The sequence below is a fragment of the Nipponia nippon genome, unplaced genomic scaffold (genome assembly GCF_047370975.1).
Source record: "Nipponia nippon isolate SJK-2023a ecotype South Korea unplaced genomic scaffold, ASM4737097v1 scaffold_4, whole genome shotgun sequence".
Classification (NCBI taxonomy): Eukaryota; Metazoa; Chordata; class Aves; order Pelecaniformes; family Threskiornithidae; genus Nipponia; species Nipponia nippon.
In genome coordinates this window covers 104,737,006-104,753,842 of record NW_028262358.1, presented here as the reverse complement: position 1 = coordinate 104,753,842, position 16,837 = coordinate 104,737,006, and the positions used below count along the sequence as shown (strand labels likewise).

The 16,837-nt window shown below is 37.5% G+C and overlaps 1 long non-coding RNA gene across 1 annotated transcript; it reads left to right on the top strand.

The window, feature by feature from the left end:
• Nucleotides 1–487: 487 nt before the first annotated feature.
• On the top strand, nt 488–15,467 carry LOC148053461 (uncharacterized). Its single transcript, XR_015708869.1, has 3 exons — nt 488–573; nt 7,741–7,853; nt 14,010–15,467. It is a non-coding gene; the product is annotated as an uncharacterized LOC148053461 (long non-coding RNA).
• Nucleotides 15,468–16,837: the final 1,370 nt, after the last annotated feature.

The window sequence follows — 16,837 nt, the reverse complement described above, 5'->3', positions numbered from 1 at the left end:
AAGTACTCATTTTATCCTGATACCAGCCAAAGGTACTAAATGCAGGGAGGAAAATGAAAAAAAAGGTTTTGTTCTTTCTTACAGGCATTTCATCAGCTAGTTGTTAAACAGAAACAGCATGCAACTCTTATCTTTCTTCCACATCTGTTTTAATTAATGCATCCACTTTTATTAACTGTTTTAAATGGTATCTATGCTTTCAGCAATTTAAAAGTTTTTTAAACCTTATTCAGTTTATTCCTAACACCTCTCTTTGACAGCCAACGTAATTTTGTCCATTTATGTTCGTTTGCGATACTTTTAAGTACATGACCAAAACCATAATTATAGTGTGTTCAAATTCTATTCTTTGCAATCTCTGTTTTGCCAAGATCTGTTAATTTACTAGTAATTTAACTCATAATTTTAAAAATTAACTTTGATAAGTATAACTGCAAAACTTTTATTCTGACATTTTCCTCCATTCTTTTTTTCCTTGCAGGCCATTGCTGACCAAAAAAACACTTCTGTTAGGTGTAGGTGTAGGTTTCTGTCGTGGCTAAGATCTCCAGTTCTTCAGCAACGAGTAAACAGGTAATCCCACTCTCCCTTCTCATATCAGGCCAAACATTCCCATTTATTGAACCTTCCACAGAAACATCTCAGGCTGGTCTTTCCTGATTAACTGTTCTGTTTCACTCTTTCTGTATGTGTGCATACACACACACATGCACGCACGCACACACACACATACGCACTGGGTGGTTATTTTGGATCCATGTTTGGATAAGGACCAGCTCAGTCCAACTGAATGTCTTCCTCAGTGATGGTCTGTTCTGTTTGCCTTAATAAATTGGGAGCAGGATGGCAGGCGGAAATTCCTCAGGATTGAGTACTGGCATCTCCTTGAAAAATGACTGAGTTTCTCCTTTAAAAGCTCAAGACATTTCTACAGTAGCTCTAATCATACTTGCACAAATTTTTAAACCAGATTTTTACAAATTGTGTCCAACTTTACAGTCTTAAATCCATATTGCATACATTTCTACCAATTCTATACACAGCTTATGCCTATATGATCATAAGGAAGACAAAAATAGTCATTTATGTAGCCTTTGCAGTAGATCTTTAAAAGAATTGTCTGATCTAAAGGGAGCTGAACTGCAGCTGCTTGTGTTGATTTATTGCAGGTACTTAGATGCACAGAACTTTTGAAATGTAGAGCTTTCTTCTGTTTTACCTAAATATAGAAACAGCATCCTACCTGTAGGCATCTATTTCTAAAAAACTTGGCCAGAACATTTGAAAATCAAATTAGGTTGTATTGAGAATCTAAATTTATCCAACACTTCAGTCTAAAAGTTCGTGGGAAAACATTTGTGAGTTTTTAATTGGTTTTTGCTCTTAATTGAATTAGAAATACTGCAAAGAAAACCTTTTGGGCTTTTCCCATGCCATAGCTAATGTAAGAAAAATACATAAAAAGAAATAGCAAGCTTCAGTCTTTGGAAAAGGTTTTAGTTAATTTCATTCAAAATTAAGTGCAAATAGTTCCCTAAATGTCAGAAGTGGATGAACTAATGCATACTAACCCTAATGCTACATTGTTGGTCATGTATTCTTCTATATCTGCAATCCATCCTGTAATTCTTTACCTATGTGTTTGGTTTTTTTTAACAGTAGAAATAAAAATTCCTGTAACTGTAGATTTCAGAGGAATTCTGCCATCTGCATCACTAAGATGAGCCTTGGCATCTGCCTTTATAAAAGCAGTTCTTGAACCTTTTACCTGGCAAAGTTTACCTTCCATTTAACCTTATGGAAAAGGCAAATACTCCTAGCACACTTATGCATATTTCTAGCCTAAAGCTAGCCTGCAGGTCATTTTAAGTATATGAAGTGTTTCCATAAACTATTGAATACAATTCCATTCACAAAAACAATAATCATAGTTAATTTTATTGTTTAAGAAATTTTGAGGTGAAGAGTTTCCCCTCGTCTTTTCTGCTTTTCTACCTGTGTATCCTTCTCCAGTCTTGTACTAGTCCTGTGCTATGCCTGGCCTTTTAGTATCTGACTTGCTCAATGCTCAAGGACTATGTTTGACAGCATCCAGGGCAACTAAACCTAACCTTCCTGTGGCCTCCCTCTAAACACTTGAGTAATGCTAACCACTGTACCAAATAGTTAGCTGGGGAAAAAAAAGAGACTAGTTAACTGGCAGCCTGCATTCTCACACCATTCCTGTAAATGAAAGTTGTTGTTCTGTCAAATCAGATACGTGGTCTCACAACAAACATTATTAGAATTCTGAGTTTCTGAACATCCTGTTTTCACAGTATTTGTAGTGCCTTTTTTGCTTTCAGACATTTTTATTTTATTTTCCAAATGCAAATGCTAGTCAAATCCTTTTCTCCAAGGGTTTTAAATCATTTTAGACTCTAATTTTTACACAATTAAGTGTGAGTTATGCCTCACAATAAATTTAGATGATGCTGTTGAGGGAAATAAATAAAGCGCCTGGATGCAAAAGTATTGTCACAGATTGACAGTTCCAGCTGCCTGGGAGACGTTTTTAATTACTAAAGTATCAAGTCACTTAAATAGGTGCCGTTCTGTAAGATCTTACCAACTGCAGAAACCTGGGCCAAAATGAACTTTTTTTAAGCAGAGGAGATGTCTGTTAAAATACTGGTTTTAATTTGAGTTATACATTCTGTGGTGGTCGGGTTTTTTTGTGAAAACTGGATCTGCCCATTACCTTTTAAAACCTGTCTCAGGCTATTACTTGCTCTCAGCCTGGTATTCCCTTTAGTGTGTCTTGTATTTTAATGTTTCCAATTTCCTTCTGTCATATTTGATGTCAAAATTAAGGCCACAGTTAAGCCAGAAATTCAAAACATCAGTCTCTTACTCTAATTGGTTTCTTGTCAGCCATCAGATTCTTACAAATGTGAACCGGGACAAGCTGCTCTAAGATTTTGCAGCCTAAGATTGTGTTTGATGTGTTTTGGATCACTTCTTTTGCATATCTGATTTCATGCCTTTCAGACTAACCCCTTGTTTCCTTCTGGCAATGCTGAAAATACTTGGGCCTGTTCCAGCTGATTTTACATCAGTGGGATTCTTTTGGTAGCTTTGAGGTAGACTTTAAATGTTAAATGGTGCTAAATTTATTTAAAATCTACGTTACTCTGCTGACTTTGCTAGGAGCCAGGCTACTGCTCAAATTACAGTGTAAGACAGAGATTATTGATGTATTTATATGCCTCTGAGAACAATCCAATCAGTATTTTCTCCATGGTCATCACAGTCTCAAGCAATACATACTCTTTAACGTAGCTTTCCAGTAGCTCACATTCCTAGCAGAAAGGATACTGACTTTGCATCAGTCCATGCTAAGTATTTTTTTTCCTATATTACCATCTATGTGTTCTTCTGGTCAGTCACTTCTGTCATTTAAAAAGCCATCCCATACATCTCACATGTTTGAAGTCAGTTACAACTGAAGCTCTGAAGCAGCCCTGACCTTCTTTGCAGATTCCTGTGCAGGTTGCTGGCATCTTTTCCTGTAGATCCCTTGGAGTATGGTCATGATCATGGCAGCCAAAGGAAACAGGCTTTCTTTTTGAAGATTCCTAATCGTAGTTGCTCTTTGGATAGCATAAAAAAGAATTTGCTATATAAAAAGTAAAATCCTGTAGCTATTTCCTTGTTTTGCCTTCTCAAGGTTTGGAACATTACCTTAGCTTAAGTTAGAGTATTTCATGATATCAAGAATTTTTCTCTTGTAGCAAGGCTTTTTCTTCTGATACACAGAGGTTCCATTCCGTAGAGTAGCACTCATTGCCACGCTGCTGATAAATGTTAAAAAAACTAAAACAAAAACAAAAGTGGAGGGGAAGGATATTCAGCACCAACCAACACATCATCCAAAGAGCATTTTTGGTTTTGAAAATATATCTAGATGTGTGCCATCTACTTTCAGGTACCTGTTCAGGTAGGTTTAGGAGTCCTCCCAAGTTAGATGTCTGTTTTTCCAAAGCAGTCAGTCAAGAGAGGTAGGTTGCATGAAATGCTTTCTAGAGTGGTTTCTGGAGTCTGTAGTAGAGAAGATTAACTTGTTCCTGGAAACTGTCATCCTAATGTCATTTTGTTGGCAATCCTTCAGGATGATCTCTGTATATAAATACTTTATTCTTGCATTTCAGAAATAAGTATGATATTTTCTCTATGACTTTCTAAATTAAGCAAGGAGATACACTTTCAAATCCTGTTAACAAAAGTTTCCAAACTGGAACATGAACTGAAACTATGGATCACTGCCACTGTGAATGAAGAATGGAAAATCTAAGAAAGGGAAAGATATAATTAACAGCAATATAAGTTCATATCTACTTCAGTAATAGGAATTAATATGGGATATTAATCTTAGTTGCTAGTTTTGACACACTCAAACTATCTGCTTATTTCATCATTGTCTTATTTGGTACTAAGACAAATGCTGGATAAAAATATGTATCTCTGTAACTTGATATTCAGAGAATTGTTTTAGATTTATAGAAGACCCTTCAAGTTATTCTTCTTTTGATCAGTTTAGAAATATTCTTGGCAAAACAAAGAGATGGAAAATAGTGAGTTGAAAAGAGAACGTCCTGAACTGAAGAAAATATAGATCTCATGAAAAGTTGTTATTTCTTAAAATTGTTCAAATTGTACATTGCTAAATGGATTATCTTAATCTAGGGCTCTTAATTTAACAATATTAATTGTTTATGATATCTAACATACCAAGCCTAAGGGAACTCAGGTAGCCTGGAGTATCTTTCTTTTACATGTTATAATATTAAAAAAATATATTTATATTCTCCTCCTGAGGGTGATGTCAGAATAAAAAGCCTAGATGTTATTCACTTACTTTTTAAAAATGCCAGTTTTCTTAAACATGAAGGGTTTTCTGTTAACAACTGGGCTCCAAAATCCAAATGAACAAAATGTTTAACATGAAACTCAGCAGTTTCACATTAATAGATCCTGGCTGACAGTATGCAACTTGGACATTATTGATTACAGTTCCAATGAGATGTACTAACTTTAATACAGCGTACAAGCAACATGTGCAGGCAAGCCAGATGCAAAACTGAAACATTATCTAAACAAAGTTGATTTCAAATGTTTCAAATGTAAATAACCCACTGGGTGGTCCTTGAGACTGTCAGCAGTCATTATTTTCTGTAGCATAAACAGGGCTGTCAACTGGGATTTCTGTCACAAAGATAAAAAGTCATTCTTCCCTAGCAAAGCCTAGGCTGTTGTTTTTAAAGAAAGTCATGCACTTCCATGATAGATGGAGAGTTCCCTTCTGGATTTTAATGAAAGTAATTTATAAGCTGCCGTGAAAACTAGAATAGGTGTCTGAACAATGTAGACTAGGAGATAAGTAAAGGTTAATAGAATTAGCAGAGTAATAAGCCTTAAAATTCTGGTATGTCTAAATAAATGCATAATTTCCATAGATTCGCTGTGTTTGTTTTTCAAAGTTTTCTGCAGGTAGCAAAAGCTAAACCAAGAAAGTAGATACCAACAGATAACAAACATATAACCTTGGATGCAAAAAATCATTGTACGTTTGAGGCTACTGCTCGAATTAAAAATATGAACATGATCAGTTTAAGTGATCTGAAATATTAGTTGATCATAGGGATTTATACAATAGCTTTAAGATTTAAGTCCTCTAATCTGATTCAGATATAACAGAAGAGTATTATTACACTGCCTGCTTCTACTTAGTTCAATGGCAGCTGAGCAATTAAAACATCTTAAGAAATCTGCTCTGATGTCTCTAAGCGCAAAATGAATTATATAGCACTATCTTCGGTATCAGCAGTCACATCTTGACTTTATAGCCACTGAAATCTGCAGGGGCATTGCCATTGGCTTCAGTGGAAACATGATTTTGGGCAGTGGAACACATCCAAGTTTATTTCAAAAATTGTTTAAGACTTTTCCAACTGATTTCCTGGAAGAAAATAAAATTTTCAGGTTCTCCTCAGGTTCTCTCACCTTTTTGACATTTCCTCCTGGAAAAGTGTTGTCAGGGGTCTTTACCTCCTTTCTGTAATTGTCCTGTGCACTGCTCAAAAACTAGAGAACTTCATGCTTTACTGAACCACAAAGATGTCTTCTTCCTATGCAGGTATTTTCTTTGTGCTTGAGGAACCAAATATAGATTCTACCTTCCATAATAGAGTTATCCTTTGCAACATGTATTTATTCTTACTTACATGGTGCAGTGAAAGCTAAGTAGAGTCAACTGAAACCATTAACAACGTGGTTAATCCCTCTTGGTGCCTTGGCTCCTGAATATATATTACGTCCCTTAGTAATTTTTGAAATAAGGAAGGAACAGGGAATTCCTCCTCTGGAGTGTGACATGAAACCTGAAAGTCTAAGGAAACAATGTACATTTTAATGTGATAAATGAAAATGGTGGAAAGCTTTTGAAAATTGTCAGGGCTCCAGGGTGAGTCTGCACTCTCATCTTTTTGTAGCCAGGAATAGCATCACAGTTCTTTTAATCTTAAACTGAATTCCATGATGGCACTTCTTTTCTTCCAGATGACATGACAAGCTAAACTCAGCTGTATTTGACACCGCAAAAAATATCTCTTAATCTAAAAACCTATGACCAGTGATGCAGAATTGGCTTTCTTCAAACAGTCTCTTACTCATTCAGAGATACATGCAGGGAAGGGTTAAAAAGTCAAGAAATCGTTATTCCTCTCTATTACCTAAATCTTCATTCTTTGCTTGTATGTTCTACAAAGTCTGTGTAGTGTTGCCTTTCTGCTTGCCAGATTGCCTAGCTACATTTTTTCTTTTTCCTTCCCCCCCTCTTCCAGTGTGCTCCCCATTTCCTCTCGGGCAGCCGCCAAGGATTCACCTCACCTTTTTTTCCCCAAGGGATTCTGTACAATCCCTTCGACCCTTGCATTCCTGTCTTGGGAAAACAGCTGTATAACATGGCTGGCATCCTGAAACAGCATCTTCCCTTTTAAATCTAGCACTTGTATTTAACTCTCTTAAGTTGTCTATAGTTGACTTTACCTTTTTCGCACTACAAAACCTTTCAATCTGCATAACTATGTAAAATAATATTGTGGATATCCCACTACTTTCTACTGCTAAAAAGAATTTGATAGCCAACTCCTAATAAGATCAATGAATTAAATATGCCTAAAATAGTACAGGTGTATTGCATAGGGTTTTTTTGTGTCAAAAGTAACTTTAATCCAAATGACAATGTATTTTAAACAGATCTTTAGTTCAGCAGATGAGGTCAGCAGGTACTTTGAGCGCAAGGAAGCTGTAAGTGTCTTTGTCCCATACATGCTTCATGAGGTACAAAAAAACTAGCCTTTACTGAAGTGAGATGAAACCTGCCCAAGTACCACTCAAATGATGGCCAAGCTTAAAGAAGATTACTTAAAGATTGTGAAGAATCTATTGCAGGACTTAGTACAGGAACAAGATAACCTTAAGTGAAATATTGCACACAGAAGGATGGCAATGGTATCTATGCTTTGTGAAACAAGTCAATGTATGTTAGTATGAATTTCCACTATTTATGTGGGAAAGGTGAATGTGTTCATGTTTATGCAAAACTATTTTTTCCAGCTTATGAATTTCAGTTCCCTCAGAATAAAGATGGTACAATTATCAATTCAGCATGCTATAAACACTTATGCTACCTATCCACAGATGTTTTTCCCTGCATTGCATTTGACCGGAGCTCCATGCCAGACATACAGCTATCTGCATACCACATGCAGACCTATGTAACTGAAATGATGACAGCGAGGGACTATCCTCGCGTAAGTATTGAGAAGTGTATGGAGACCGGTGTCCCAGTTTCTGGGTCCTGAAAGGGGAATGTGCTCTTCTTGGTATGTGGTCTTCTCTGATTCTTTGAATCACAGCTGTGGTTTTTGGTTTTAACAAAAGTCATTTTTTTCAGCAGAACAGAATTTTCCACAAAATCCTCCTTTTCACGAGAATTGTCCATTTTTTAAACTCTTTAAAATAGAAAGTGTTTAGATTTACTTTTTTTTCCGAAAAAAAAGTTGAAGGATAATTTCAGGAAAAATGGAGAAAAATAAAATTTTCTTCAGGTGTGCTTCAGGTGTTCCAGCCCCCTGAGACTTTTCTTCTAGTGTTCCCAGTAGTTTTGTCATCCTACAGTCTTCCAGTAATTTTCATACGTTTTGCTCTTAGATTTGTGTTTGTGCATTTCACAGCCTTTCAGAGCAAAGAAACGTTACTGAAATAAAAAGGGATTGAAATCCTTTCAGTAGAACGTGTGCGTCGGAGATATACAGAAAGCTGTAAATGTGCGCTTTATAGTTATAGTCCTTTCCTTCCTTTTTTCTTCACCTGGCACCATTTTTCTTGCAGTAACAGTACAATAGTCTAGTAATTGTCTGTAGTAAAGAAAATGCAAACTTTCCCCTATGCACTGACATGTCAGATTTGAATGTTAAAGGAAAATACACTGAAGCCAGCTGAAACTGTGGTTGCAGAGAAAGAAGATTCTTTCAAATCCTGTTCTTTGGTATCTTTTTTATAAATATTCATTGCATTTATTAAATCAATGCCAAAAGGCTTTACTGCGTCAGTAGGTAATAAAGTGGAAGGACTGGATAAGCTAAGGGTAGATTCTGTGTAGCAGTTTTTATGAGTGCCTCTGCGTGTGTGTGTCTCTATATGTAGTATCTGGTGAAGAAGTAATGCTGGACTGAACCTCTTTGATTGGATTATATTGCGCCTTGCCCTTTCCACCGTTATTATATTATTAGCTGATGTTTATTTCCATAACTGTACTTTTACTACAACTGTAAAAAAATAAGAGCCTGCTTTGAAGTTCAGGATTATATTGTGCTGGGAATATTACTTAGAAATTGGCTAAAATACAGCAATGGAGGGAGGGGGCTGAGCATGGGAATTTTAAGGCTGAGTGGAGTAAAAGCCATAGATGTTCTGAAGCTCTGGTCCCGTGACCTTTAATAACATAGCTTTGCTTCTCTTCCACTCCACAAGCAGCACTGCTGATTTACTTGCATGAATAAGATTTAAAGGATCAAAACTCTAACTTGATACTGGTGGGCATATTGGCATCATTTGGTTTAGTCTACTGTAAGATCTAATTTTGCTCTTATTCAGAAGAGAAAAATTAGAAGAGCAAACTCCCTACATAGTCACTGGAGAGAGGTAGGTGCTTCCAGGGGGGCCACTTAGGCAGTGTCAGTAAAATGGCTAAAGCAGACAGCGTAGATAATGTGCTTCTGAAATATAACCGTACCATGTCGTTCTTGGAAACCTTAGACAGAGACTTGGGTGCATGTTAAGATTAGTCAAAGAAAGATAAACTTATGGTGGAGTTCTTGCTACTTTCATTTGGAATGTTAATAGCCCAAATTAAACAGTGTAGAGTACTCCAAATACCAGAGCAATGAAAAAGTTTACAGCAGTGATATCAACATTTGGAGTCTCCATGTTTTTGCAAGGTCTGTTCACTTCCCATGACTTTCAAAATACTTGTACATTGCCAAATATAACTCAGGGTGAAGATACGATGTAGGCCTGATTTTAATTTGAGTGCCTGGGTATAATTCCTTCACCAGTGTTACCCCATGAATCCAAAACAGAACCGAACCAAATAATGTTGCTTTCTATTATAAGAAGTCTATTACATTCCTATAGATGAAATAAACTTCCAGGTTAGTGTACTCAGCAAGAAGGCCAAAGAGTGAACTGGCATAGAAAAATTCTCCCTTTAAGTAAGAATAAAGTGATTTTCTAAAGTCAGCACAGAAATGTCAGTAACCTCTGTTAAAATTCTATCTTCTCTGGGCAAATGTAGGTAAGTTTGTTCTCCAACTCGGACAACCTTATCTTTTATACTCCTGAATTCAGGTGTTATGTACAGCTTTCCCAGCAGAGATAGTGGCATGAGATAAAGCGTAATCTTCTTAAACCAGAAGAGGAAGTTTTGGTTACACCTTTTTCGCAAACAGAAGTGACCAAGGACCAAAATGCCAGATGGGGAAAAAGGCAAAGCAGCAGGCAGAGAGAAAAAAGTTGGGCATTTGTGTCCATCCAGCTCGCCAGTCTGCCACTTGCTGGATACACTCCGGCTGGTCGAGCCAGCCTCACTACTTAGTCTTCCCCATGTGCAGAGGGAGCAACATCCTGTGTTTAAAACACTTCATGGTCTAACATGCAAGGAACTGAACACAGGCACGTTTCGAAGATGGAAGTCTGTTTCTAAACCACTCCCATTAGATTCTTTGTGCTGGTACCGTGGCTGCACTGTTCAACTTACTGCTTGTGTACAGTCATTTTGGACTAGTCACTTATTTCAGGGGACAGCACAGTAATATGCTGAGCTTCCTGTGGTCTCCATGGTGTTAAAGAAAGTGAAAGCAAATCAGTTGTAATATTGCTATGCACCCACAAAATAATCAAAGCTGTATCCTAGAGAAGACTTGCCATCTTGGGTAAACCCCGGCTATCCTAGGCATCCATCACTCCAAAAGCAAACCTTTGGCCCCTTTATATTTTCATAATTATATATATATGTTATCAAAAAGAAGCAAGAACGTGGGAAAGGAAAAAAATTTTTAAATAAGCATCTGTACTGTGGGAACACGGTGGGGGAAGAGCAGTGAAGGCAGCAGCTTTCCTCCATGGCAGAGTGGAAGTCTGTGAAAGGTTCTGTCACGTACACGTTCATTTTGTTTAGAAAGGCACCGTCTCCTGAGCATCTGCCTGGCTTACCCTAAAGCAAACAGATAGCAAATAGGTCTGTCTCAGAGATGCTAAGAATGTCCATAGCTTGTGCTTACTAGGTCCAAAGCCAAGAGGAAACCAGGCCAAGCAAATGCACCTTCTAGTTTGGCAAGTTCGGGTGCTGGCTGTTTGCTGGTGGGAGTATGCAGATGCTACATACCCTATCTAACCTGAAACACCTGTGGGAGGTGGAAGTTTCACATGAATGGTGAATACAGAATAGGAGGTTCTCATCACAAAAAAAAGAATGCAAGAAAGAAAAGGCTGATTTTTGCTGCTTTTCCATTGTGGTCCTAGAAGTCCTCTAGTAAATGTCGAAATAAAAAAATAAAAACAAAACAAAACAACTGAAAAAACCCATAGGAGACTAGATTAAAATAGCATATATGCTAAAAAGGTTTGATCCAATTGCTCTTGAAATTATTAGGAATTAACTTTAGAGTTTTATATAGAATGCCTAAGGACATTCTTTTTTTAAGAGCTGCCTCACTGACTGTATTTGAAGAGTTTGGGGTAAAGCAAAGGGCATTTCATTTACAGAGCTGTTGGCTAAATGTGCCAACATCCATAGAGTTACAGCAGTCACAGCCCCAGGTGAATCACAGATGAAAAGATACCATCAGTGTCAGCAAGAACAGCAGTGGGCTCTATATGAGCTCAAGAGTAGCCATGTTTACCATCCTCTTATCTTTTGTTTGTTTTGGGTTTTTTTTAATACTTTAAATGTTCTACATTAAATTAATATCATTGGGACAATATGAGAAGCTGATCAAGACTTCTTGATAAGTGTTTGTGAGACATACAAGACACTATTGTCCAGATACCAGTTTCCTCATGCACATGGAGCAGGAAGAGTCAAAGCCCAAGTCATGTGGGACAAAGGGAAAGGAGTAAGGGATGTGTCACTACTGGAAGATCTTGTGATTCCACATAAATAGAGAGGATAAATAAGTATCTAACCAGCTAACATGGCCTTATGAGTCTGCTTCAGTAAAGAGGAGCTGCAGTGGCGCTGGAATTTGTGAGAAAAGGAGGAGTTGGGCAATACAGGAAAGGAAGGCATGAACTTGGGAAAAAGCTGTAGAATAGAGAGAGTGAAAAAAGATTGTATCAGAAAACCAATTAATTCATCACAATGTTTTACGGTTGGTGTGTCAGCCTCCTTTTATTTTGGGAGTCATCTTTAAAGCCTGGAAGGAAGATAGCAGAAGAACTGAACAGTCCATTTGCTCCCATAAACTAAGGATAAATGGAAGAGAGACCTGTTGTTCTATTGAGTTCCCTATGGTATCAAACATCCTTTTATTTCTCCTTATTCTCTTCCCATAAAGGCAAAACCATAAAATTGGAACAAGACAGAGATTAGCAAGGTCCTCACAAAGGGATTACTCAGAATCTGTGAAGTGTTCCGTGAAGCCAGAAATGTGGTTAAAACTTGGAAGCCCTCTCAAGAAAAATTATGTCTCAAGCAAGGCTGTTTGTAATTTTTGATAGCAAAACTTTCCCTCCTGTGGATTATTAATAGCTGCCCCAAGCACTGGTCAGGGTGAGCCTGCTGCGATAACGGCATGAGCAGTAAGTAGAAAGCGTTCAGCTGTGAGCAAACGTGTAAGCAATGGACCGTGCAAATCTCAATGAATCCTTTTGGCCTTCGCACATCTACCCCTAATGCGTGTGATTTCCAAAACCTGTCAGAACTAAGTAAAAAACTGATTTCTTCACATTCACTGTGCTGGTATATTTTATTTTCCCCTCGCTTTTGGTATATCAAGTCAGTTCCTTGCAGAATCAACGAAAAATACGCTTTTAAGCTCAACACAAAATTTAGCACACAAGCAAGAGAGGGAAAGAGACAGTTATTGTTAGTTTTCTTCTTAGATACTTCTGTGGCACATCACTCCTATGATTACGGGGGCCACACCTAGCTACCCAGATATTTTTTTTGAAAGAGAAGCACAAAGAATATCGTAACATCTCAGGTGATTCTATAACTGCAAAAAAATGACACAATTCATTTATTTACATGACCTGATAGTCCTTTCCACAAATTTATGTGATGTTAAAATGCTAACATGTGTATGAGCTCCATAGATTTTAATATGCTTTTAAATTTTTATGTTTACCTGGTCATTAACTGAGTATCTGTACTTCACATTATGGAATAAGATTTACCAAGGGATGGAGTCTTCATGAAAGAGGCAAATTTTGAGTATAGTTTGGCTGCCATTCAAAAATGCAGAATTCTGATGGCTCAGCTCATTTCAGTGGGAGTCTTGCTCTCAGACAGTCTAAACTTTGTCGTCAGTGGCAGCCAGTAGAGCAACAGCTAACTTGGCTTTTGATAGACAGAGCTTCTTGCTAGGCAGTTGGATTAATAAACAGTTTTGAAAGCATTTTTTTATCCACTGTTACATTGACAAAAATTTGCAATCATTGAAATTGAAAGTCTGAATTAGAAAGGAATCTTGCATCCTTGTGTCTGTATTCACACGTTGCATTTACAACAGCGTATTTTGGTTTGGATTCCTTTTATTTTCTTTGAACAAACACTTGTAATTTTTCTTTGTTTTTGAACATACCATGTATAAATGACGTTTTTTAGGAAGGCTAAGTAATTGTTGAGTTTTTGCTCTTTGTCACAAAGGCAAATACTTATCAATGAGAAAGGTTTACAAGTCAATAACCTCTCCTGAACTTTGGAGTTTGTCCTGAGTTCTAACAGCTAACATCTGACATGGAGAGAAATAACTAAAGAAATGTATCTTGCTCCCACTGGAGTCAAAAGAGCCGAGCTGGTAGTAGGAGAACCTAGAGTGAAGGTTACTGGATAGTGGCAGTGGCAATCTGAAATGCTCAGTCTGATGCTGTATAGGTGAAAGATATATAGATACATTCAATTTCTCTTTAGGAATACATTTAATGTGCTTAAGTCACACTAAACTTTAATAAATGCTTAAATTTAACAGGCAATTAAGTTTCTTTGCTGAACTAGGGCCTAAATGAAGTAGTTTTATACAGGAAAAAAAATAGAGTTTTCTAGTCTTGTAGTTCTTTCATCTGTGATTAAAATATGGGGAAAATACTAAAATAAAAAAAGAACTTAAAAGAGGAATACGGAGAACAGAGGAAATGGCAAAATTCAGAACAAGAAATTCTTACCTATTTTCCATTTCTCCTTTTAGGTTTTGAAAAAGTAAGCCCCACAGACTTTGAAAACAGGAAGGACGAAAACAGTTCAGAAGAGTGCACAAGGAATACAAATGCAGAAATTACCAGAAACAACTGACCTTGAGCCAGTCTTTCAGAATGACACGCTGATAAAGTCAAGGGACTAGATGGACAAGAAAAGACTATCAAAGAAAAGACTGAAAAAGTCCTCAGCCTTTGTATTAAGTCCTTTTAGACATTTCCCCTGCCATTGTGGTATTGACCTAAAGAAAGTACTGGCTTCCCTCACTTCTTAATTTCTTTAAATGATTTTTTTTATAGGTAGGACAATGTCAGTTTGATCATACACAGTATTTACAGTTGAGAATGCTTGCAAGGAGAAAAGGTAACTTTATCGGATTACATCTCATAGCGTTTTTTCTGCAGATCTACTAGGAACTACTAGGTTCACTGCTGAAAGATTTGGGGTGAAATCATGGCCAATGGGAATCTTGCCATCAACTTCAAAAGAGTAAGATTTCATCCTAGATCTTATTTGTCTAGCAAGAAACTGCTTATTTTTCTATTCTTTTTTTGTGCACAAACTGTCAGCGTTGCATGAAACAAACCATCCTGATTTCCAGAGGGCCTTTCAAAAGCCGGGTGATTGCCAAAATTGCAAATCCAATTTGTTCACAGATTGACCAGTGTGTGATTATTCCAATTATATTTGGCACATGTCAAGTGGAAGAATCAAACCTCCCTCTTTTTGGATCACTTATAAACACTTCAAAAAATAAACTCCCAATATAATTAGCTGCTGAAATGCTTGGCAAGTTGCCCTTAAAAAATCCCCACCAGAAGAAAACACACCCCCTTGATTCTTCCCGAGCATGTTCTTCAATAAGCTACGCGGACCTCGTCCCCTGCACCTGCACTGATTAGTGTAATCCTCCTGACTGCCTGTGGGTACCCCCAGAAACTAGTTTTCCCACAAGTGAGGTCCAGGAACTGTGTTACAAGAGACCTGGATGATGTGGCAAGATCATTCCGCCCCCCCCTCAGTCTCAGCCTGCACAAGCTGCTGCTTAAGCCCATCTGCAAGCTGAATGTATACAGCAGTGCTCGTTGGCGCCCTTATCCTTCAATAACTCTTTTACTGATACATGTTGAGGCTTTTTTTTAGTGTATCACTGAAAATGCATGGCCCTGTTGAGGTGTCTGAAACCCTGTGTAGGAACTACCTTTTCTAGCAAATATTTGCCCTAACTCTTAAAAAAAGTCCTTCTCTCCTGCCATTTGCATAATCCTGCCAAAAGATAAAGGAAAATTCAACAGGCAGCTTACTCATTTTTGCTGCTATCTTGAAACACAAAAGCTCTTCCTCTTATTTCTTTATGGTTTTCATTGCCCTTCTCAGTAATTGTCATGAGAATAGCTTCAAAACACTCAGAAGTTGAGAAGGAGAAAAATACGCCGCTGAAGAAGGAAAGCAGAATAGCAGGTAAATATATCATGAAACCCAAGCTCATTCAGCAAAACCACATTTTTGAGAACAGTTCAACAAGAAAGAAAATGCTCCTTTGGATGTTTTAAAGTCAGTTTTTGCTTCATCGTCAGAACACTGGGGACCTTCTACTGCTTAATCTTTAAAAGATGTTACTTCTGAAGCTAATTTGTAGTTCCCTGGTGCTCTAACTTCCACTCTGTGCTGTTAACTCTCACCCTATGTCTATAAATTCGGGTCCAGATCTTGACCCCCGGTTTGTAATGCTTCTTAGTGTTCTGCTTTTCTAGCAAAGTTCGTAAGTACCCATCTTGTGTGGGAAGACCATCAATTAAAATATTAAATCAACCCCATCTCATAACCAATCTCTGTAAAAAAAAGCCCTTTTCAGCTCCATAGATACCCACTCGAAGCAACACCTCACTTTCTCCCTATTTGGTATTTTCTTCCTGATGATCACTTTCCATTTTCCTCATCTTCTCCATCTCAGTTCAGTTCTCATGCAGGACATGATCAAAGCCTATAGCAAGTCTTTTAGACAAGTCTGGGTAGTTTGGCTCTGGTTCATCACCCTTACCCAGGAATAGCTTATCACAAAAGCTGCCAGATAAGCCTTGCATAATCCATATTTGGTAAGTATTGTTGCATTTCTTCCACATCTTTACTTATGTTTTTCTTCAAAATCGTTCTGAAATCATGAATACTGACAAATGGATCGGCAGATGCCTGGTTTGTGCTTTTCTTTCGTTAAATATAGCTAGTAAGTTTATTATTCTCTAGTCAAAAGCTACCACAGTCAGTGTGATGGGTGTATTTATAACAGTTTTTACCAGACTTCCAGCTCTGTGTGCCAGCTCTCTCAGTGTTCTGGGATCACCTGATCCCTCTGGCTGCACTGTGGTGAACTATTTAAGACTGTCTGCCATCTTGTATACGGTAATGTTCGTGTAAGTAAGTCAGGTCTCTTAATTTTCTACACAATCTTCCCATTGAAAACTGATGAGCCACTTCATTTTGCGAGTAGAAGTTTCTCAACATGGGAAAATTTAATTTTGAATTTATGTTCACATACACCATCTCAGGAAATGGTATCAGATTGCTGCCTAAAGACTGCACTTTTGGGAGAAAAATAGTTACACTTGTAAGGATATGTAAACCCTAACACAGATTTTATGAAAACAGTTTTCAGACAGGTAAGCTTGATACCCAGTAAGACAGTGGGATCTCCCTCACTCCTTTTCATTTAAGGAAAAGAATGACTTCAAAGATAACAGATGAAAAACTTATTATTAACATCTTCTAGAGGATTTTGTTTTGTGTTGTGTTTCTGCTTTTTATGGCCATGTAGCAATCCCC